The 22671-nt window shown below is 40.3% G+C and overlaps 1 long non-coding RNA gene across 1 annotated transcript in view; it reads right to left on the bottom strand.

Moving 5' to 3' along the window:
• Positions 1-22671, bottom strand: part of LOC128314865 (uncharacterized) — a 36222-nt gene that overhangs the window by 4079 nt on the left and 9472 nt on the right. The window contains exon 2 of the long non-coding RNA XR_008297011.1: positions 6788-7508. This is a non-coding gene — a long non-coding RNA (uncharacterized LOC128314865). The remainder of the gene's footprint in view (positions 1-6787; positions 7509-22671) is intronic.

The following is a 22671-nucleotide window of genomic DNA, read 5'->3' as shown; positions in this document are numbered from 1 at the left end:
GAGAGAGACATAGCACAGTGGCAAAGGGGGAAAGAGGGGGAGACACTGAATCCGAAGCAGGCTCCAGGCTCTGAGCTGCCAGCACAGAGCCCAATGCAGGGCTCGAACCCATGAACCACGAGATCGTGAGCCGAAGTCAAACGCTTAACTGGAGCCATCCAGGCACCCCTCACATCACATATTTTCTAAAAGTTTTTTAATATAAATTGCAGTCCCCTCCACTTTTTCTATGTCCCAACCTTGTCCCCAAAAGGTTTTAATTCTTCTGGCTGTTTCTTCTTCTATTTATCTCAATATTCTAAAATAATTGACTTGCATTACTAGTTCTTCAATCATCAATTTCAGATATTATCACTTTATTTTTGTTATGGCAATTAAGTCCACCCTGCCTCAGTCACACACATAAATAAGCATGTAGACACACACACACACACACACACACACACACACACACACATTCTTCCCTTTCCCTCATTCTCCCAATGTAGTTTAACATTATGTTTTTAGGGGCACCTGGGTGGCTCAGTTGGTTAAGCATCCGACTTCAGCTCAGGTCATGATCTAAATGGTTCGTGAGTTCAAGCCCTGCATGAGGCTTCATGCTGACAGTGGGAAGCCTGCTTGGGATTCTCTCTCTCCCTCTCTTTCTGCCCCTCTCCCACTCACTCTCTCTGTCTCTCTCTCTTAAAAAAAAATAAATAAACATTACTTTTTAAACAGGAAGTCAGGGTTTACATTACTTAGTAGGCCTTGATAGTATATACATGATAGCATTTTTTTCTCTTACATTTTGCCTGTGGAATTAATTAATCATTGCCTTTCCTCCCCCTATTTTCCCAGTTTCATTTGGAACATTACTATGTTTTCCAAATATTCCAATGATCTTTCAAATACCTATTGGTAAATTTTTCAGTTGACTGAACAGAATTCCTTTTTTTATTTGGCCTTGATTGTTTTCTGGAAGACCTTCACTCTGCAGGTGTCTGTCCCCTGCTCTGGCTTCCTTGGGTCTCCTGTGCTGTTCAGATTCTCCCTTAACTAGATTTCATGTCCTTCTCATTTTTCATTTTCTCTCATGTTTTTCTGATACACATCCCACAGTAGCTTACTAAAAGGAGGATCTAAAGAGAGAAATTTTAAGAACTTGTATACCTGAAAATTAATTTATTTTCACTTCCCATTCTATTGATAATTTCCCTGAGTATAGAATTCTGGATTGAAAATACTTTCCTTCAGAGGTTAAAGGCATTACTTCCCTATTTTATAACATCCCACATTTTTATTAAGAAATCTGATGGCAGGTGAATTCTATTTTGTTATGTTTGATAATAATTGTTTTCCTCACACCAAAAGCTTCTAGGACTTCCTCTTTTTCTTTACTGTTTTTAGATTTTCTGATAGGTTTAAGTATTTTTTAGTTTTATTTTATTCATTTGCTTGATACCCCGTGAGCTTTTCTAATATGATGATGTGTACCTTTCGGTTCTGGAAATTTTCTTGTCGAATTTATTTGGAATTATTTTCCCTTTTATATATTCTGTTGGCCTTTCTCTAAGCATTCATGGTGAAACTCCCGGGATCATCCTTTTTCTTTTCTCATGTATTCTATTCTTTTCATGTCTTTTTTTTTCAATTTTCTGGGCAATTCCTCTGGCTTTATTTTTTAAGAAATTAATATACATACATTAGTTTGTCTGTCTTGTGTCTATTTATTGTAAGCCCTTTTACTGGTGTTTGTTTGTTTCCCTCATTGATATTGCTTCTTCTCTCAGAGGACCTGCACCATGGCACATTTATATTTAGATATAAATATACATTTGTTACTCTTCTCACCTTTGTGTTTGAATGACATCAATGTCAGAGCTGATAGAAGGAGGGAAAAATAAAACACAAATGTGAAGTGCTAAAAAAGAGCAAGTTAGAGCAGTGTACATGTTGCTGAGTTATGAGTGTTCAAACTTCCCTCTTTTATGTAGTTATCACTTCTGCACATTCATAAAAATGGATTTTACTGACAGTTTAAAAGTCAAAACATAGGAACTCATACATAATTCAAAATACATAGGAGTTTGTTACAGAATTCAGTTGCTGAAATAAGAAAAATAAAAAGAACCTAGCTGTCCCACTAATTCTATGACTAAATCATACTAAAACAAATCAAAACAAAAACATCTCCCAATGGCGGGGAAGCCTATTTTCCACGATTTTCTTGGGGACTTGAAAACATTTACACCCTTGCCATTTCATTCCAATTCTGAGTCTTCCCCCCGAATACTAACCAACAAGCAGACACAGAACACTAAAACAAGAAGGATGAGGTATGATACGGGAACATCAAACTTAGACTGGAAATCGAAGTGATGGCCATGTCTTTCTACATGTGTTGGTTTCAAGGTTCATAGCAAAGGGTTGCCCCTGAGGTAAAGCCCAGCCGTTGACTCCACCTGGTACTCAAGGAGCCACCTAGCCATAAATGCAGAGACTCCAAATGCCACACATTTATTTACTGCAGAGTGAGACCCGTGTTGCAAACCCTGTTTGAAGTCAGCCAAACCCTGTTGTGAAATTGCCCCGGCACCAGACGCACAGATCCGAAAACTCTGCCATTTCTGATGGCCGCCGCAGGGACTCCACTCGGAGTGAGGTCTCACACATACTCCTGGTGAAGAGCAGTGAAGGAAGTGGGTTCAGTAATCACTTTTCCAAAGACAGAGGTAGTATTTTAAACTACTCTAAAGTGCATAACCAGATTGAAATTGAGGGGAGGCAAAACAAAACAAACCAATACAAAAAAAACCCATTACTCTAATAACTCAGAACAACTAGGCCACTTCCATTGTTCCCTTCTCATTTTGGGATGAATATTCTGTCTCTCATCTCTTGTTCTATTATTTTATACCCCCATCTTTTCTTGTCTCCTTTTTTACACTTTTTTTAATTTAAGCTTTTCCTCCTCTTGTTTTTTCTTTATGTCTCTCCATCTACTCCACCTCTCTCTCCTTGATTGATTTCCTTTGTGTTTCATTCCATAGCTGCCATAACATTGATATAAGGGTCCAATATAAGGATCCTGTATCACTCTTTCCCATCTTGTTTGCTCCTGTCACTAAGGTAACAAAAGAGCTGTGAAAACAAAACACAGCATGATCTGAACCTCATAGTGTTTTCTTTTCTGACCTTGCAGAGCAACCTGCTGGAATGTGAAAGCGGTATGTATTCTGGAATCCCTCACTTGGTGAGGAGAAATCTGGAAGATGAAAAAGGTGGGGCTTTCTTGCAGGTTTCTTGTGCAGAGGCACTCTGATTCCAGCTCCTGCTGGAATAAGAATAAGACATATGGCAGTCCATGGAGGTTTTCCCGGAAAAGACCTATGGTCACATTATAGCACCCCTGGAAGCTGCGGTAGTGCCATCAGGTGGTGGCAGTTTGTGTGCCGGGATATAGGTGTGTCTACATGTGTATTCATGTGCCTGTAACTCTCAGTGCTTGTGTGTATGTGTGTGTTTGTGTGTGTGTGTTTGCATGTGTGTGCACACGCCTGTGTATGTGAGCTTTGTATGCAGTTTCCCTAGATGTATATATAATCCTCTAAACCTTGCAATTAATGGTGTCGACTATCTCAATAAAAAATCCCATCACCATTACATCATGAGTGTTTATGCAGGTAAAAGTGCATCAAACAGTACAATTGAAATGTGTTCATTCTATACCCAACAAATATCCATGTACCAGGAAAATAAATCTCACATAACACAATATCTGTCACAGAGTCAGAGACAATAGGACCTCACCTCCTGGTAGGTCTCACGGCATGACTGGTCACAATATGTCACTCTTGCCATTTTCCTCACACAAAACACTCTTCATCTGAGGCTCTACAATGAGTCCTCCCAAGTCACTCAAGTCACATTGTGTACATTAAGGTGGAGACAGAGAATCTCACCAGTGTGATGGGAGAATCCCCACTCACATTCGTGTCCATCTGCCAGTGGAAAGAGGGGCTTCATGTAGTCTGAAGAATGCTTTTGCAAGTAAACAATTTAAGTTAGTTATCGTAAGACAGTATAAATATAAACAGTGCCAAATTATGATTTGAGTTTCCTTTAGAGGCTAAATCTTGTGAATTGTGAAGTACCCAACCGTTACTTTTCTCAAGGTTCCACTTGCAGTACATCACATTAGCCCCATCACAGAACACAAATGAGCAAGCATGGTCACAGGTTCACATCAGGAAACTGAGGAATGGAGCCCTCTCTGAACTCTCTTAGGTTTGTGTAGATTCTTATTGTGATGTCAACCCTGGCCATCACGTGTGGTGACTCTGCTTTATGGCATTCCTATTAGTGTCCCTGCTGAATAACAGGATTGGCCCACCAAACCTGGCTGTGGACCCCTTTCAATGCAAACCAAAGCTCAACATCTTCCTAAGTCCATTTTGAATACATGAGATTTGTTGGGCAGCTAGTGAGTAGGGAGAGTAGGAGGTTGAATATGGGTAAAGTATGATGAATTGTTCTATGGTCTTCTCCTAGCAAGATGCCAATCTTACTCTCTAATTCTCTGCATTTCCCAGGAAATTGCTATAGCAATGAAGCATAAGATGTGCCACCCAGGACAACCATATCCATAAAGAAAGGAGACCTCTTCTGGTTGCACATTAGGGTGCAACCTCTTCCTGTACCAGGGGAAGGTACCATGGAAATTTACTCACTAAGTTGATTAAGAATAATTTTTTTCCATTCATTGTCCTGTACTACCAGAACCGTATAAAATGTCGAGGCAGGTGTTTCAATGATTTCAAGGCTACAAATTTAAATTCCTTAAGTCAATCACAGTACAATAACTACAGAAATTAAGAAGCATTTCACAGGATCCATGTAAAATAGTACACAAGTGTCTAGTACAGCGTTAGCTACCTTTTGAACAGAGCTCAATATTGGTCTCCCCGTGAAACAGTGTTTCCAGATTTTTTGACAATAGTAGACATGATTGACAAAGATTCGCTTAACATAAGGTTAAGGGAAATGTTGAGGTTGTTTTCGGCTAATGTGTGTCCCTAGGAAAGTCATCTCAGTGACAGAATTGACACTGGATATGTGGATACTGTCAGTACTCTCTCCCTCTAGGTACCCAGCAGCCCAGATGCCTGACAGGTGCTCTCCAAACAGGAGAGATCAGGGATTGATTGAGTGGTGCCAGGAAATCAACTATCTTTCCTCATATTTGAGAACAGTATAATTGTGGAGGTTGTCAGAAGAATGGAAATGGAGTATATCTGGGGAGGGAGGAGGAAGAGGAACACGCAGTGTGAGTTGCAAAGAGGGACCTAGGCAAAGTCCTGCACAGTCATGGGGACAGTGACCACCTGGAGGATGGGCAGGATGACACAGGCTTCATTCCTGGTCATGGAGAAAACCTGAGATCGTACAATTGAGTGTTAGATAGGAGACCCACTCCTCCCCTGAAATTTCAAGGGCTTGAGGTCCGGAGGACTCAGAACTGAAGACCCATCACCCTTTAGCCAGGATCCATCATTCCAAGAGCAGAGGGCCACAGGTTCTCACCTTCACTAACTCTTCCCTGCCCTTTTCAACAGCCACCCAAACATTGTTGACGCCCTGTCCAAAGGAAGGCAACTCCAAGGATGGCAAGGATTCAGAAGAAAGGAGCAATGTGGTGCCTATAATTCATCTCCTCCTCCGTGTTTTGCACAAACTCTCTTCTGCCATCTATATGCAACTCTTTGGAGCCCTCCCCATTGAATCCTTTTATAATTCCCATGCTAATATACCTGGTCTCATACAGGCACTGATGCCTTGCATATGCAGTTTGTATGCAACCTTTCTGCAGAACCCTTCAATCTCTTTCTTAATGTTCCTCTGGACACTTAGTGTCACCATGGTGCTGCAGCATGAAGTCTGGAGAAAATGTCCCAAATGGCCCAGGAGGGAGGGGTCAGGGAGTCAGCAGGGCTGAGCCCAAGTTGTTGGACCTGCCTCAGGAAGTAGGGATCTACCTGGGTGCCATCACTGTGTGTTTCCTGCCTGAATGGATCTTTTCATGCTCAATTCAGCTCTTCCCTCCATCTCTCAAGAAGCACCCCTTTGCTCAACTTATGACTAAAAGCAGGGGAAGCAGGTTTGCAGTCACCATAGGAGCAAATGCAAATGTGGTGAGTTGGTCATGAAAAGGGTTAGGAAACCTGGGCACACATTCTCCATCTCTGCATAGCTTGCATGGCAATTCAGGAAAACCAGCCAAAACCTGGGATGCTGCCAGGGCTTATGACCACAAAGAGGAGACAAGATTAATGCCATAATCCCTGTAGGCACTGAAGGATATCCTGAGCACATTCCCCGAGGAACCTCAATCCAATCTATACAAGGCCGTGAAGTCCTGGGCTATCATTCCACCAGCAGCTGCTGAACTTCAAAAGAGTTCTGTGGCTTCCAGTAAGGGACCCTGGTGGGCAAGAATCCAGGAGACATTTGCACTGTGTTCTATGAGAAGAGAGCCCCAGGAGTTGTTCATCATCTAACTCTGCAGGACCCAGCCCTGTCCTTCCAACCTGCTCAAGTGATCCAAGAGCTTCCTCTGGACATCACTAGTGGGGATGAGACATTGGGCATTTTTTGCTCACCCCCTTCAAACATCCAGGAGTTGAGGCAACATGACAGAGTCCCTGAGGCTCATGTGAGCAGGACAGCTCAACTCGCCTAGCTGTGCATCGCTGGGAGCACTTCGTAGACGCAATTTCAATGGGGAGGGGGCTTGTAGGATCCCTACCTGATTGGGAGATTCCAATGTCCTCAGGTCCTCTGAACCTCCAGTAACACTGTGGGAGATACGGGGTCACCTCAGGGTACCACTTCCAAATATGAGTTTCAGGATCTGTAGATGCTGCCTCATCTGTAGGCAAGTCGATCAGGGAAGTCCACACTGTCTGTTTCCCATACACTCATATCAGAGTGTGTAAAGTCACGTCCATGTGAGGTGAGAGAGGAGCAAATATCACCACCGTGTGTCCCACAACACTCACATGTGCCAGGGTCCTTGACAGAGCAAGGCATGTTGACAACTCTCAAAGAGAGTATGAATAGGACAGCAAAGCAGCAGAGGGACTCAGCAATCAAAAACTTAGGACAATCAGGGAAGGGGCCCGAAGACCCTAGGATGTAGCCTTCATTCAGCCCTGGGACAAACATGGAAGGGTCTCTCCCTTCATTCCAGCCATGGGTTCTTCAGGGAAACTTCTACCCCTTATCTCAAAAGGCATGTTCCAAAATAAACCCTAGACCCTTTGTCAGATTTTCCCGAAATAGCATGCCACACCAGCTCATACAGCTCAACCTGATGTTTCCTGCAGCTGCAAAAGAAAATAGCTGGACCATGTCCACGATGCTCCAGATGCCTCAGAAGATGTCAGAAAAAGTGAACCAGGAGTGCTCTCGGTCCCCAGCAACAGCTTTGGTGGTGGCCCAGAAGAAGAACCAGATGAAGACAATACCTAAAAGAAATTGGAAAAGAAACAATTCTGGAGGAACTCCTCTCCTGCACCTGACACTTCTGGACCATACAAACAAAAGATGTTTGGGGTTGCAATGAGCAGAGAAGACTGTGATTTCAGGGGACAAGTGGACCCAGCAAGATGGCCACCACACCCTGGTTGGGTTTCCAGGCACCGCTGGTGACTGACACTATGAAGAGGAAGCAGCACTCCAGACCATCAATAGAGCACTGTGGGGTGAGTGTGTGCCCATCTTGAAGTGTGGGGCTGAGCAGCTTTCCAGGGTTTGTTTCCCCCTGCCTGCTTCAGGGCTGCTCCTGCTCCTGCTCCAGCCCTGAGAGGGAATGCACACAGGAGAGATGCAGGAAACTCCAAGTCTGCCAGGGTCAATGGCCACCCTGGAATCTGCTTCAGGGGCAGGCTGGCTATATCCTTTGTCTCAAAGGAAGCCAGACTCAACTGGACCCCTCTCCTCCCTGATATATCTGCCTCCAGACATCTCTTCACACTCACTGTCCTCAGCCCCTTACACCCAGAAGGCCCCTGCTGACTTCCACATACAAAGCTAAGCCAGCAAGTCTTGGGCAGCACCACACAGGTAACTTTTGTTGATTCATCACCTATTACTTCTCCCTTGGGCACAGGCACCAGCACCCAGCCAGGATTTGCTGCCACCCAGCTAGATTTCCCTGTGGCACAGCCCCTAGATCGCTCCTTTTGCCTCCATGCAGAAGACTGTGACCAGTGCTGGGCTGAATATTGCCAGCAGCACCACAAAACAGGCCCACTTCAGGCTGGGGGTTTCTGAAGCACCAACAGGTTTAGGGAGGACAGGTTGCCCCACATCTGAACTCTAACTGTGGAGCACTCATCACCAGAACATTACCACGTGTAGCCCCAAGTATCACACTGCAATTTGGGACTTGAACATTTAGGAACCCCTGGCCAGAGACTCCTGAGACTCCAACACTTCCACTCTGAATTATGAATTTATGAAGGCTCAGTGTGCACAAGCTGCAAAGGACAAGTCTCCAGGGGCACAGAGTGTGGAGCCTCCACACTTCCATGATTTACCTCCAGTAGCCCCTCCACATTCTCAAGGTGAAAGTCAAAGAAAAGTCCTTAAAACTTTGGACCACAGAGAAGAGAAGCAACCATTGTGAAACATACCCAGAACCCTCTGTTCTCTTTCAGGAAGCCTTCACTCAAACAAACTGTTTTAGGAGAGTTACCACCTTGGGTGTGACAGGAGCATAAGTGGCCTGGGGAAAGGGAATGCCCAGATCTAGTCACACCAGGTTCTATGCTGAGGAAGGGACTCAACTCCAGCTCGCTCTTGAATTCCTTCACCCCATGGGAGGGACAGTTTTGAGAAGCACTGTCACTGTCAAATCCCAAGGACACAGGCTCACTGAAAGACTGAGATCTCATCATAGAACAATATGCTCCCTCCCCTATACATTTCTGCTGCATGAATAGGGTTCCTGTATTAAAATGGGATTTTGATCAAAGAACTCCAATTCTCAGATCTTACTGAAGATGTATCAAAGGAAACCCAAAGCACACAGGGGAGACAAAATATATAACAGCAAAACACTTTCCAATAAACAAAGGACCCCAAAGGAAATGATAGCTTGGATACCTATCCTAGCAGCGAACTGGGAACATAGTTAAACTCCTAGAATAGAAAAAACTCAATTAGAGACCAAGTTATTTGAGTTGGTTTTGCTCAACACCTTATGTTCAGCTTTTAATAAAAAAAATACAATGCTTATTAGAAGTCAAAGGCAACAGTTTGAAGAGACAGAGCAAGCATCATAATCAGATTCAGATTATGACAGAGAGTAGGGAGTTATTAGGCTATGGATTTAAAATATAATTAAAACCTTAAGGGCTGCAGTGGAAAAGGTATAATTAGCCATGTGAGCAGAGAGATGGAAATTCTCTTGAATGTAAAGGAAATGGTGGGAATAAACAATATATTAGAAACAAAGAATATTTTAGATGAGCTCATGGATAGCTGTGGACAGGAATGAAGGAAGAATCTGTGAGTTGAAGCCATGCCACTGGAATCTTTACAAACTAAAGAAGAAAATAATGACAGAAGAAAATGTAAAGGAACATCCAGGAACTATAGGACATTGTAAAAATTGTAACATCAGTATAAAGAAAACAGGAAAGGAAGGGTGGGAGGAAGTGAGGAATGTGGAAGGAAGGAAGGAAGGAAGGAAGGAAGGAAGGAAGGAAGGAAGGAAGGGGCACAAGATATATTTCAAGCAATTAGTGCTGACAACTTCAACATGTAACAAACCAAAGATCCAGGAATGTCAGAGCAAGAGAAATACCAAGTGATCAATACCTTTGCAAAGCATTTTCAAAGAGCAGTAAATCAAGACAAAAAGAAAAAAAAAAGCTTGAATGGAGCCAGAGGAGAAAAGTCCTATCTGTAGATGAACCAGTATGAGTTATTCTGCATTTATCTTCAACAACCATGCAAGCAGAAAGAGAGTGGGATTAAAGTGTGAAGAGAAAAAATGAATTAGATGAATTCTGAATCAAATACATTTCTCCTTCAATACTGCTGGAGACATAAAGTCTTTCTAATATAAATAGAAACTGAAATTTCCAAAATTAAATGTTCCTTACAAGATATCTTAAAGAGGGTATTCAGAGGGAAGAATAATATATATGTCAGCAACTTGACTCTACACAAAGAAAGGGTTTTGGAGGAGGAAGAAATGAAAGTAAAATTGTCCTTAGGGTCTTATTTTTCTTCTTTTAAAGTGATCTAAAAGATTCATTTCTTAATAATTGTAAAAATAACTTTGATGATTATAGTTCATAAATAATGAAAATATGTAACAAATTATATTCAGTGATGGGATAGAGGAATTGAAAGAATTCTCTTTTAAAAGTACTTCTTGCCCTAACCATGAAGAAATAATGTTGTTGAAGAAGGAGGGAGAGAAGGAGGAAGAATAGGAGAAGAAAAAGAAGCAGCAGCAGCATGAGAAATTTCAAAAGTTTTCCTCTAAATGGAAATGAAAATATACAACTTTCGGAAGTGCGTTGAATGAAGTGAAAGCAGTTTTTAAGAAGAAATTCACTACACTGAAGGCATGTATTAGAAAAAAGACTAATCTGCAACAATAATCTTAGAAAAAGAAGAACAACATAAACCCAAAGCAAACAGAAGAAAGAAGTAACAACTGCTGTAGAAGTACAATGAAGTTGAAAATGCTATGTCTTAGAAATGAAATGGGAGCAAACAAAAATCAGTAATAAATAAAAATTTGGTCCGGGAAATGACATATTCCCTGATGAAATTTGTTGGATCTATACCAAAGCTGAACAAACTCGAATCTTTCCCCCTTTCCCATGTGACCTTTAGTTTCTACAACCACATTGCAGGCACAGGTATGTGATAATGCTTAAATAACTTCGAGTACGACTCCAATATATATACATTAGATCTCACTAAAAGGTAAAACTTTAGTGATTCATAGGGCACCCCACACTCTATAGAAAACTTTGCAGTTCATAGAGCTAATAAGAAACATTGTTAGCATATATTGCAGCTCATGTATAAGAAGATAAGGAACTCCATTTAAAAATGGACAAATCAGTGTCAAGATTATTCTCCACAGAAGATATTCAGATGACCATGAAGCACATGAAAACGTGTCCAACAACCCTCATCATCAATAACCCAGAAACCAAAATCACCATATATCCTTTCATAGCCACAGTATAGCTACAACCAAAAAGACAGATGGTGACTGTCCATGAAACGATGGAGAAATTGAAAGCCTCTCACATGGCTGGCTGAAATGAAAAATGGTAGTCACACTGGAACACAGTCTTGCAGGTATTCAAATAGTGACATAGGGACTTAACTTTGGACCCAGAAATTGCATTTCTCTAAACAAATGAAAGATATGTCCACACAAAAACTTGTATATGAATGTTCACAACAGCATTATTCACAATAACCCCAAAGTGCTAACAGCAGCAAATGTTCATCAACTGAGGCATGAATAAACTGTCCTGTATCTACACAATGAAATATTACTCAGCAATCAAAGAAGAAATGAAGTGCTGACCTATGTTACAACACAGGCAGACCTTTTCAAAGGTTCAGAATTTTATAAAATATTTTTAATAACAGTCTTTGTGAAAATATAGAGTCTCTCAAACTTTTAGAATCAACTTTATCTCATACAGTGCATATTTTTCATTGTAGACTACCAGCAGATTACTTATGCAATGCAGAAACACATGACTTGTTGGTTTTCATGTCAGAATTTTTTTCTTGCCTGCACCAGGATTTGGAGTTCTATGAAGAAAAAATTGTATATTTGACACTGTCATCCGCATAAACAGTCCGATTTCTGAAGTACTGGAAGGTACCATGAAACAGTCATTAATCAACGTAAATTTGATAAATGAGTGAATAACATGATTTAGGTGCTCCTACTCCCGCATGGCACATTCATGCCATTGATTCCTCAGTCCGATTTTCCCTTGAGGATCAGAAAGATGTTGTAGACTTTCTCCCTCTTTCTCCCAGGTGTATATGTGCGTATATAACCCAAAATGTTCCAGGCAACATTCTGTGCTTTACAAACGCCTTGAATACCATGTCTCCACCCATTCGACTTAAACAGACCTTGGGGATATAATAAATGTTTTGACCAACAAGGAAAAAGTAATTAATCTGAAAATAGGCCAGAACTCTTAAGAATTCCTACCTCTTCCCTACATTAGCATTCTTGCAGATGTAACTTACAAAATAGAAATTCTCTCTATGTTGATCATTGTCCTAGCACTTTCTTTTTTAAGACCATTCATATAGAGCAAAGAGTAGATGTCTGCAGGTTTCCAATTCCAAATGGATCTCTGAGTGGAAGTGCTTTGTCTTTGCAGGAATGACCATATGTACCCATTGCTGTTCTAAGATGGAACTGGAAATTGGACCCTTTCCAGTTCTGCAACTGTCTTTCACTTTCTCAGTCCTCAAGATATCTATCTTGGTGGGATGGGGTAGGATTTGCTAACACAGTCCAATATAGAGAATGAACCACTGCTTGAGTCACAGAAATGTTAGTAATTTCCCACCCAGGTACCCAAAATTCTCCAGGACCAGCACAATTATTGAAGATGACATTAACTTATAACTCTCTTTGAAGTTATGGTGAAAATACTAAATGAAAATTTCACAATCATAGAATTAATGAAACACTGGAGTTTCATCACAGAGCATGTGTTCATTTTCATTCATGGTACCATTCATTCTTTTCATGTATTGAGGTATCCGAACACTAATATCATAGTTAACACACATCATATGGTGTTTTACATTTTCAGTTAACATTCAAAGTTATCTCCTAATGGGGTGCCTGGGTGGCTAGGTTGGTTAAGTGGCTGACTTCAGCACAGCTTGTGAGTTTGTGCCCCACATGAGGCTCTGTGTTGACAGCTCAGGGCCTGGATGGAGCCTGCTTCAGATTCTGTGTCTCCCTCTCTCTCTGACCCTCTCCCTGGTCATACTCTGTCTCTTAGAAATATATAAATGTCAAAATGTTTTTTGAAAAGATGACAATCTATAGTCTTCTGACTTTTATCATCCCTATTGAAAGATCGTATCTATTGTACCTTTGAAGATTATTGGTCTTTGGTCTATAGTTGTATTTAAAAATTTCTCTGCCTTACGTCTCAGTACTCCAAGGATAGATATGAATAGGGAGCCTAAAGTTTAGAGAAGAGCCATCTTTGGGAATCATTAGCATAAAGGGGGAAAGTAGGAGTTATGAGGGGTGAATGTTAGGGACAGCATGAAAAGGAGTAAAGAAAAGGGAAGCAAGGAGATGGAAAGGAAAGAGAATTATATTTAGAAGGCAATAAATAAAAGATGGAACCCATAGTTGACAAAATGATCAGAGAAGGAGGAAGAGGTTAAGGGCGTCTACTATTGAGATGCAAGGGAAGAGAGTCACAAAGAAGCAAGGGGTCAACAGTTTCAAGCAAGATAGGGTTCAGTTACATGTCTATAGAATGCATTCTTTACACGTGGAAAAACAGAAATCACTGGCAAAATTAGCTGCTGTTAAATTTAATGTATCAGTTTCCTTTGCTTTTGTAACAAATTACCACAGACTTAGTGGCTTAAAACAATGCCAATTTGTTATCTTACAATTTTAGAGGTAAGAAGCTCTAATTTCAGGGGTACCTGGAAGTCTCAGATGGTTAAGCATCCAGCTTTGGCTCAGGTCATGATCTCATGGCTCCTGGGTTCAAGCCTTGCACTGGGATTTGTGCTGACAGTTCAGAGCCCGGAGCCTGCATCGGGTTCTCTGTCTCCCTCTCTCTCTGCCCCTCCCCCTCATATTCTCTCTCCTCTCTCTCTCTCTCTCTCTCTCTCTCTCTCTCTCTCTCTCCCCCTCTGTCCCTCCCTTCCTCTCAGAAATAAACAAACAAACAAACAAACAAACAAATTAGGGGCGCCTGGGTGACTCAGTAGTTTAAGCTTCCATGTTCGGCTCAGGTCATGATCTCATAGTTCCTGAGTTCCACCCCCACATTGGGCTCTATGTGGACAGCTCAGAGCCAGGAGCCTGCTTCAGATTCTGTGTCTCCCTCTCTCTCTGCCTCTCTCCCACTCACACTCTGTCTCTCTCTCTCAAAAATAAACATTAAAAAAATGTTAAAAATTTTTTTAAGTTCTAATTTCAAAGTGTGGTCAGTGTGACATTCCTTCTGGTGGCTCTGGGGAGAATCTCTTCCCTTATATTTTCCAGTTTCTAGAGGTCATCTGCATTCTTTGGCTTGTGGCTTCTTCCTCCATCTTCAAGGCCAGGAGCATGGCATCTTCAAGTCTGTGTCTCTCTAACCTCTGCTTCCATCACCATGTCTCATCTGACTCTAACCCTTCAGACTTCCTCTTAAGGACCTCTGTGATTATGTTGGGCCCACTTAAATAATCCAGCATAATCTTTTCATCTCAAAATCCTTAACTACATATGTAAAGTCACTTTTGCCATGTAAGGTAACATATTCACAGGTTCTAGGAAGTAAGGCATGAAAATCTTTGAAGGAACCTTATTCTGTCTACCATAATCACATCACACAACCTGTTATCTGTGTCTCAATTTCCTTATTTATAAGACAGGTAAAATTATACCGATCACACTTGGCTACTGAAATAATTCATTTCAATTAAATGGAACCCTGATTCATGGTAGACAGACATTAATAAACAGTGGTGAAAAGTGAATTTTAATTTCTTTGTCACTGGTTGGAGAAGGTTGAAGGAGGCAGAGTATGAATTAGGAAGCATGTCAAGGTAAATCTCCTGGCAGAGGAAGTGGTGAGTACATTAGGGACAGGGTTCCCCAGCAGCTGAGGAAAAGGGGAAATTCCTGTTTTTGCCTGTTTTGAAAGATGAGCCATATGTTCCCTAGCAATATTTTTTTTTAATTTTTTTTTAAGTTTATTTATTTTTGAGACAGAGAGAGACAGAGCATGAACGGGGGAGGGTCAGAGAGAGAGGGAGACACAGAATTGGAAGCAGGCTCCAGGCTCTGAGCCATCATCCCAGAGCCCGACGCGGGGCTCGAACCCACAGACCGCGAGATCGTGACCTGAGCCAAAGTCAGACGCTTAACCGACTGAGCCACCCAGGCGCCCCAACCTAGCAATATTTCAAATGTCTTTCAGCAAACCGTGTTCCAAGAAAGAAAATTAACAAAACATAAACAAAACAAAACAACACACACACACGCACATGCACACGAACAAAAATACACACATACACGAAACAAATCTTAAGGGGAAAAAATTAAAAAAATGAGAGAGAAATAAACTCATGTATAATCACCAGGGAATGTGTAGTCCCCTGATCCCCAGAGGCCATGCCTTCTAATATGAACCTAAGAATTGCTGGGCAAAAGTGAGTAAAAATAATCTACATGATTTTGGTTTCCATTTCAAGTGTCAATTTCACTTGAGCAGCTCTAATCTTCTGTTACAGAACACCTGAATTGGTTGAAATAAATATTAGTGGAAGAAAGGGGGCTATGGGCTGGGAGTGAAGAGACATGGACTCTGGTTCCACTGAATTAGTGAATAATTTTAAGCAAGGTTTTTCTTCTTTCTGGGCCTCAGTTTTTCTCATGTATACATCAAGAACTAGACTGAGCTAACAATGCCATAAATTCTTTCATTAGTGGATCTTGATTTTTTGCTCTTGTCCTCTCCATCCCTCAGAGATCTCCCTTTCATGACTTTGATATTAATTCCTTACTAATGGCTCCCAAATCAATCTACCTTCTCATTAGCAATCAGATTACAGTTTCAACTATCCACTAGTCATTTCTACTTGGTCATTTTGCCACACGTCACACTCAAAATGACAAAACTTTCATTATACCCATCTTAAAATTTTAATTCTAGTATAGTTAACATACAGTGTTATATTAGTTTCAGGTGTACAATATAGTGATTCAACAATTCTATCTATACATTACTCAGTGCTTATCATGATAAGTGTACCCTTTGATTTTTTGAATTAATTTTGAGGGAGGGGAAGAGAGAGAGAAGGAGACACAGAATATGAAGCAGGCCTCGAACCCACAAGCCATGAGATCCTGACCTGAGCCAAAGTCAGACTGAGACACAAAGGTGCCCCTTGATAAGATTGGCACCCCTTGATAGGCATTCACTTAATCCCCTTCATATATTTCACCCATCCCCCCACCCACCTTCCTCTGGTAACCATTAGTTTATTATGTACAGTTAAAAGTCTGCTTTTTGGTTCATGACTTTATATCTAGGCTTTCTATCCACTCCATTGATCTTTGTATCTATTTTTGTGCCAGTACCACAACTATTTTGATTACTATAGCTTTGTACTACTATACCTTAATATTGGCGACTGTGGCACCTCCAGTTTTCCTTTTTCAAGACTGCTTTGGCTATTCAGAGTCTTATCTGGTTCCATACAAATTTTGGATTGTTGGTTCTAGTTCTGTGAATAATGCTATGGGTCTTTTCATAGAGGTTGCATTAAATCTATAAATTGCCCTGGGTAGTATAGACATTTTAACAATATTTGTTCTTCTAATCCATGAGCAGGAAATATCTTTCCATTAGTGTCATCTACAAATTCTTTCATCAGTGTTCTATACTTTTCAGAGCATAGGTCTTTCCCTCTTTTGTTTATTCCTAAGGATTTTATTATTTTTAGTGCAACTGTAAAAAGCATTTCTTTCTTAATTTCTCTTTCTGCTACTTCATTATTAGTGTATAGGAATGCAACATATTTCTGTACATTGATGTTTTATCCTGTGAACTTAACTAAATCTATTGGTCAGTTCTCATGTTTTTGTTTGTTTTTTTGTTTGTTTTCTTCCCCCCCCCCCAGTCGTTAGGGTTTTCTATATATAGTATCATGTCATCTGCAAACAATGCAAGTTTTACTTCCTCCTTACCAATCTGGATGATTTTTATTTCTTTCTCTTGTCTGACTGCTGAGTGTGGGACTTCCAGCACTATGTTGAATAAAAATGGTGAGAGTAGATATCCTTGTCTTGTTCCTGACCCTGAGAGGAAAGCTCTCCATTTCCCCCCACTGAGTATGATGTTAGCTGAGTTTTTCATATAAGGCCTTATTATATTATGTTCCCTTTAAACCTACTTCGTTGAGGGTTTTTATCATAAATGAATGTTGTACTTTGTGAAATGCTTTTTCTACATCTATTGAAACTATCATATGATTTTTATCCTTTCTCCTACTGATGTATCACATTGACTGATTTATGAATAATGACCCACCCTTGCATCCCAGAAATAAAGGCCACTTGATCGTGGTGAATGAGTTTTTAGTGTATTGTTGGATTCAATTTGCTAATCTTTTGTTCTGGATTTTTGCATCTATGTTCATAGGAGATATTGGCCTCTAGTTATCTTTTTTTGTACTGTCTTTTCTGGTTTTGATATCAGACTAATGCTGGCCTCATAGAAGGAATTTGGAAGATTTCCCTCCTCTTCTATTTCTCGGAATAGTTTGAGAAGAATAGGTATTAAGTCATCTTTGAATGTTTAGCAAAATCACCTGTGAAGGCTACTGGTCCTGGACTTTTGTTTGTTGGGAATTTTTTGATTAATGATTCCATTTTATAGCTGGTAATCGGTCTGTTCAAATTTTCTATTTCTTCCTGATTCAGTTTGGGGAGGATATACATTTCTGGGATTTTCTCCATTTTCTAGGCTGCCCAACTTGTTGGCATATAGTTTTTCAGAATATTCTCTTATAATCTGTATTTCTGTGGTGTCAGTTATTTCTCTTTCATTTCCTGTTTTGTTTATTTTTTTAATATAATGTTTTATTTATCTTTGAGAGACAGAGAGAGACACAGTGCAAGCAGGGGAGGGGCTGAGAGAGAGGGAGACACAGAATCTGAAGCAGGCTCTGGGTTCTGAGCTGTCCACACAGAGCCCGATGCAGGGCTCGAACTCACGAAGTGAGGGATCACCACCTGTGATCTGGCACTTACCCAACTGAGACACCCAGGCATCCCTCCTGTTTTGTTTATTGAGTCCTCATTTTTCAGGGATGGGGATAAGTCCAGCTAAAGGCTTATCAATTTTGTTCTTTCCCAAGAAGCAGTTTCTGGTTTCATTGATGTTCTACTATTTTTTTGTTTTTGTTTTGTTTTTTGTTTTTTAGTTTCTATATCATTTATTTCTGCTCTAATCATTATTATTTCCTTCCTTCTGCTGGATTTGGGTTTTGTTTGGTCTTCTTCTAGATGCTTTTGGTATAAGGTTGGGTTATTTATTTGGGATTTTTCCTGTTTCTTGAGGTAGGCCTGTATATGTATAAAATTCCCTTAGAACCACATTTGCTGCATTCCAAAGATTTTGGAGCACTGTCTTTTCATTTTCATTTGTCTCCATGTATTTTTTTGTTTCTTCTTGGATTTTTTGGTTTACCCATTTATTATTTAGCAGCCTGCTATTTAACTCCATGTATTTGTGTTCTTTCCAGACTTTTTTCTTGTGATTGATTTCTAGTGTCACAGTGTTGTGGTTAGAAAAGATGCACTGTATGATTTTGATCTTTTTGAATTTGTTGAGACTTGTTTTGTGGCCTAATATGTGACCTATTCTGGAGAATGTTCCATGTGCACATGAAAACAATGTGTATTCTTCTGTTTTCAGATGGCATGTTCTGAATATATCTGTTAGATTCATGTGGTCCAATGTGTCATTCAAAGTCACTGTTTCCTTTTTGATTTTCTATTTGGATGATCTATCCATTGATGTAAGTGGTGTATGAAAGTCTCTACTATTATTGATTACTTCTTTTATGTTTTTTTTTTATTACCTGCCTTATGTATTTGTCTGCTGCCATGATGGGTGCATACATATTTACAATTGTTCTATCTTCTTAGATTGTTCCCTTGATGATTATGTAGTGTCCTTCTTTGTCTCTTGTTACTGTCTTTGCTCTGATAGAAGTATTGCTACCTCAACTTTCTTTTCACTTTCATTTGTATGATCAATGCTTCTCCATTCCTTCACTTTCAATCTACATGTGTCTTTAGATCTACAGTGAGTCTCTTATGGGCAGCATATGATGGGCCTTGCTTTTTTCTCCATTTCATCACCCTATGTCTTTCGACTGGAGCATTTAGTCCATTTACATTAAAAGGAATTATAGATAGGTATGTAACTTATTACCATTTTGTTATTTGTTCTGCATTTGTGTTTGTAGTCTTCTGTTTCTTTCTTCTCTTGTTCTTTCATCCCAGTTTCATGGTTTTCTTTAGTGATACACTTGGATTCCTTTCTCTTCATTTTTTGCATATCTATTACTGGACTTTGATTTGTGGTTACCATTATATTTGTATATAACATCTCCTGCATATAGCAATCTACATTAAGTTGATAGTCGCTTACATATGAACACATTCTTTACTCTTTTTCCCCCTCATATTTTAGGTATATGGTGACAGATACTTTATCTCCTTTTATTTTGTGAATCCCTCAATTGATTTTTATAGCTAAACTTTTTATGCCTTTGAGCTTCCTACTTTTCTTACTCCTACATTCCATTCTTTTCCTTTCCTTACCCCTGGTCTTTCTTTCCTTTCCACTCAAAAAGTCCTCTTTAATTTTTTTTTTTTTGTAGAGCTGGTTTAGTGGTGATGAATTTCTTTTCAATTTTGTTTGTCTAGGAAATTCTTTATCTCTCCTATTCAGAATTATAGCCTTGGTGGCTTCAGGTTTTTCTTTTTGTACTTGAATGTCATGCCACTCCCTCCTGGCCTGCAAAGTTTCTGCCAAAAAGGCTATCAGGTGATAGCCTTATAAGATTTTCTTGTATGTAACACTTTTCTTTTCTCTTAGTGCTTTTAAAATTATCTCTTTATCAATACTTTTTGCCATTTTAATTACTAATGTGTCTCAACATGGACATCCTTGGGCTGATTCTATTGGTAGTCCTCTGTGCCTCCTGCACCTGAATTTCTGTTTCCTTACCCAGATTTGGGACATCTTCAGTTACTATTTCTTCAAATAAATGTTCTGCCCCATATCTCTCTTCTCATTTTGGGATTCCTATAATGCAAGTATTATTATGTTTGATGGTGTTACTGAGTTTCCAGAGTCTATTTTCGTTTGTATTATTTTTTCTCTCTCTTGTGGAACTTGACTGCTTTCTGATTCCTTGACCTCCAGGTTGTTGACCCATTCTTCTACCTTCTCTAGTCTACTATTTACTCCATCTAGTGTTACTTTTCATTTCAGTTATTGAGCTCTGCATCTCTAATTGGTTCTTTTTTATGTTTTCTAAGCTCTATGTTAAGCTCTTTGTTAGCTCCTCCACTCTTTTCTCAAATCCAGTATCTTTATGACCATTAGATTAAATTCTCTATCAGGCATATTACATATTTCCATTTGGCTTAGGTCTCTTGCTGTGATTTTGTCCTATTCTTTCATTTGGGATATACTGCTCTGCCTCTTCATTTTGTCAAACTCTCTGTGTCTGTTTCTATGTGTTAGAAAAGTTAAGTCATGTCTCCTGTTCTTGAAAGTAATGGTTTTATGAAGGACATTACAGTGCCCTGCAATGCAATATCCCTTGTTCACTAGAATCTCGTGCTCAAGGTTGTCTCCTAGGTCTACTGCATGTGCCCAGCTGTTGTGGCTGAGCTGCATTTGCCTTCAGTCCACTCATCTGCATGGCTTTCTTTGCCCATTGTAGGCAGTGTTTGGTCCTTGTGTTGTTAGTGAGCCAATCTGGGGCAATCTTAGGCTTGAGTTGAATCAGACCAGGCATTTGCCAGAGATGCAATAGAACCAAACTTTAGGTCATTTTCCCTGTGTTGTCCCCTGAGGAGCTTTCACTGATGACTGGGATCTGCACTCAGACAAAACATCTGTCCAAGCCCACTGCCGGGACCATAGTCAGACTGGTGTGTGTGGTTATCTTGTCCTCTATTCAAGAAAAGAGTCACTGTCAAAGCTCTTATACACTGCCAGGCTTGTGGCACCACTCTGGATGGGCTCCAGCCAAGAGTGATTTGGAGGGAGCAGGTCTGCAGGAGAATAAAGCAGTGGGGCACCCTGTGCCAGCAAGGTCTCTAACACAGTCCTCTGTGAGAGGAAAACTCCAGCAACCAGGGACCAAGGCAAGGTTGGAGGTGGTGGTGTATATGGTGTTTGCAAGATTTGCATGGGTTTTCTATGGGGAGGAGACCAGGAACCAAGGCCTTGCTTGAGGAGGCATGACCACAGGAGAATTCCAAGGGAAGGCATGCCATTAGCAAGATAGGTAATGAGTAATCATATCATGCTGGTTCCTGCAGATGTTTCTGTGTCTAGTCTGGGAGGCAAAGATGGAAAAGGCACCCACCAGCTCCTTTGTTCCTGGAGATGTCTCCCAGGAATCCCTGCCCTTTCAGCACACATTCAGAGATTATTAAACAAATCTCTCTCCTATATACCCTAGGCATTTTTTTTTCAAAATTCTGCTTCCATGGTATGTCTGTAAGGAGCTGTTTATTGTGCTCTTTTTTTAAGGGGAAGGGATTCAGTTTCCTCTAGCCCTCCTGGCTCTCCCAAAGCTGAGCACACTGATTTTTAAAGTTCCAGGTGTTAAGAGCCCCACTGATTGTAAGAACTCATAAATTCAGACTCTCTGGTTTTCAAAGCCAAATGCTAAGAGGATTCGCTTTCTCGTGTAGATTCTCCACCCCTGGGATATGGGAGGAGAATCTGTTTCTTTCTCCTTTCTGTACCTGCAGCATCCTTCCCTTCCTTCCTCCTGTAGATCCATTTGGCTCCCATTCATGTCTCTGCTTTTCCTACCTTCTTTCATATAGCCTCTTCTCTACACTTAGCTCCAGGGAGTCTGTTCTGCCAGACTTCAGGTTGTTTTCTGGGTTATATACAGCTATGTGCATGTTATCTAGTTGTATCAATGGGGCATTGTAAGCTTAAGATCCTCCTACTCTTCCACCTTCCCCAGAAGTTTCCCAAACGAGGTTGTAATGAGCTTCTTCCATCCCCAGTATATTGTGTTTAAGCCCTATTCAACTAGGACATCTTATTTGTGAAATGTCAAGAGTTTCTTCATGTTCCCCTTCATTTCTGTTAACATCCTCAGCTTACATTAGCCTAAGTTCTAATATCTAAACCTAAAATTTATGGATAAAAAATGTTTCAATTCATTTGGTCTACAAATATTAATTGAATGCCTCCTAGGTAGCAAGCATATACTAATTGCTATTTTAGTCCCTACTCTTCAACACTAATTTACTCAATGAGTAATACAGATGCCCAAGATGAGAAACTTCATTAACCCCATATTTCTACAGCAATTAGAAATAAATGTGTACTTTTGTTCCATACATTTGTTTGAAAATTAAAATATGCATTACCTCTTCCTCAATAACTCAATAACAAAAGAAAGTTTGAGTTATTTTAACTTACTAGGAGGCAGAGTGGAGTAGTCCCATTGGTATGGACACAGAGCCAGATAGACTTGGATTGCAGTTCCAGTTCTACTACTTATGGGTTGTGGAACCTTAGCATTACCACTTAATATTTCTGAACCCCAATTTTCTCATATATAAAACTGAGATAACTATACCCCCTT

The sequence above is a fragment of the Acinonyx jubatus genome, chromosome A1, assembly GCF_027475565.1.
Source record: "Acinonyx jubatus isolate Ajub_Pintada_27869175 chromosome A1, VMU_Ajub_asm_v1.0, whole genome shotgun sequence".
Lineage (NCBI taxonomy): Eukaryota > Metazoa > Chordata > Mammalia > Carnivora > Felidae > Acinonyx > Acinonyx jubatus.
The sequence above is the reverse complement of the archived record's forward strand: the minus strand, read 5'-3'. Positions and strand labels throughout refer to the sequence as shown.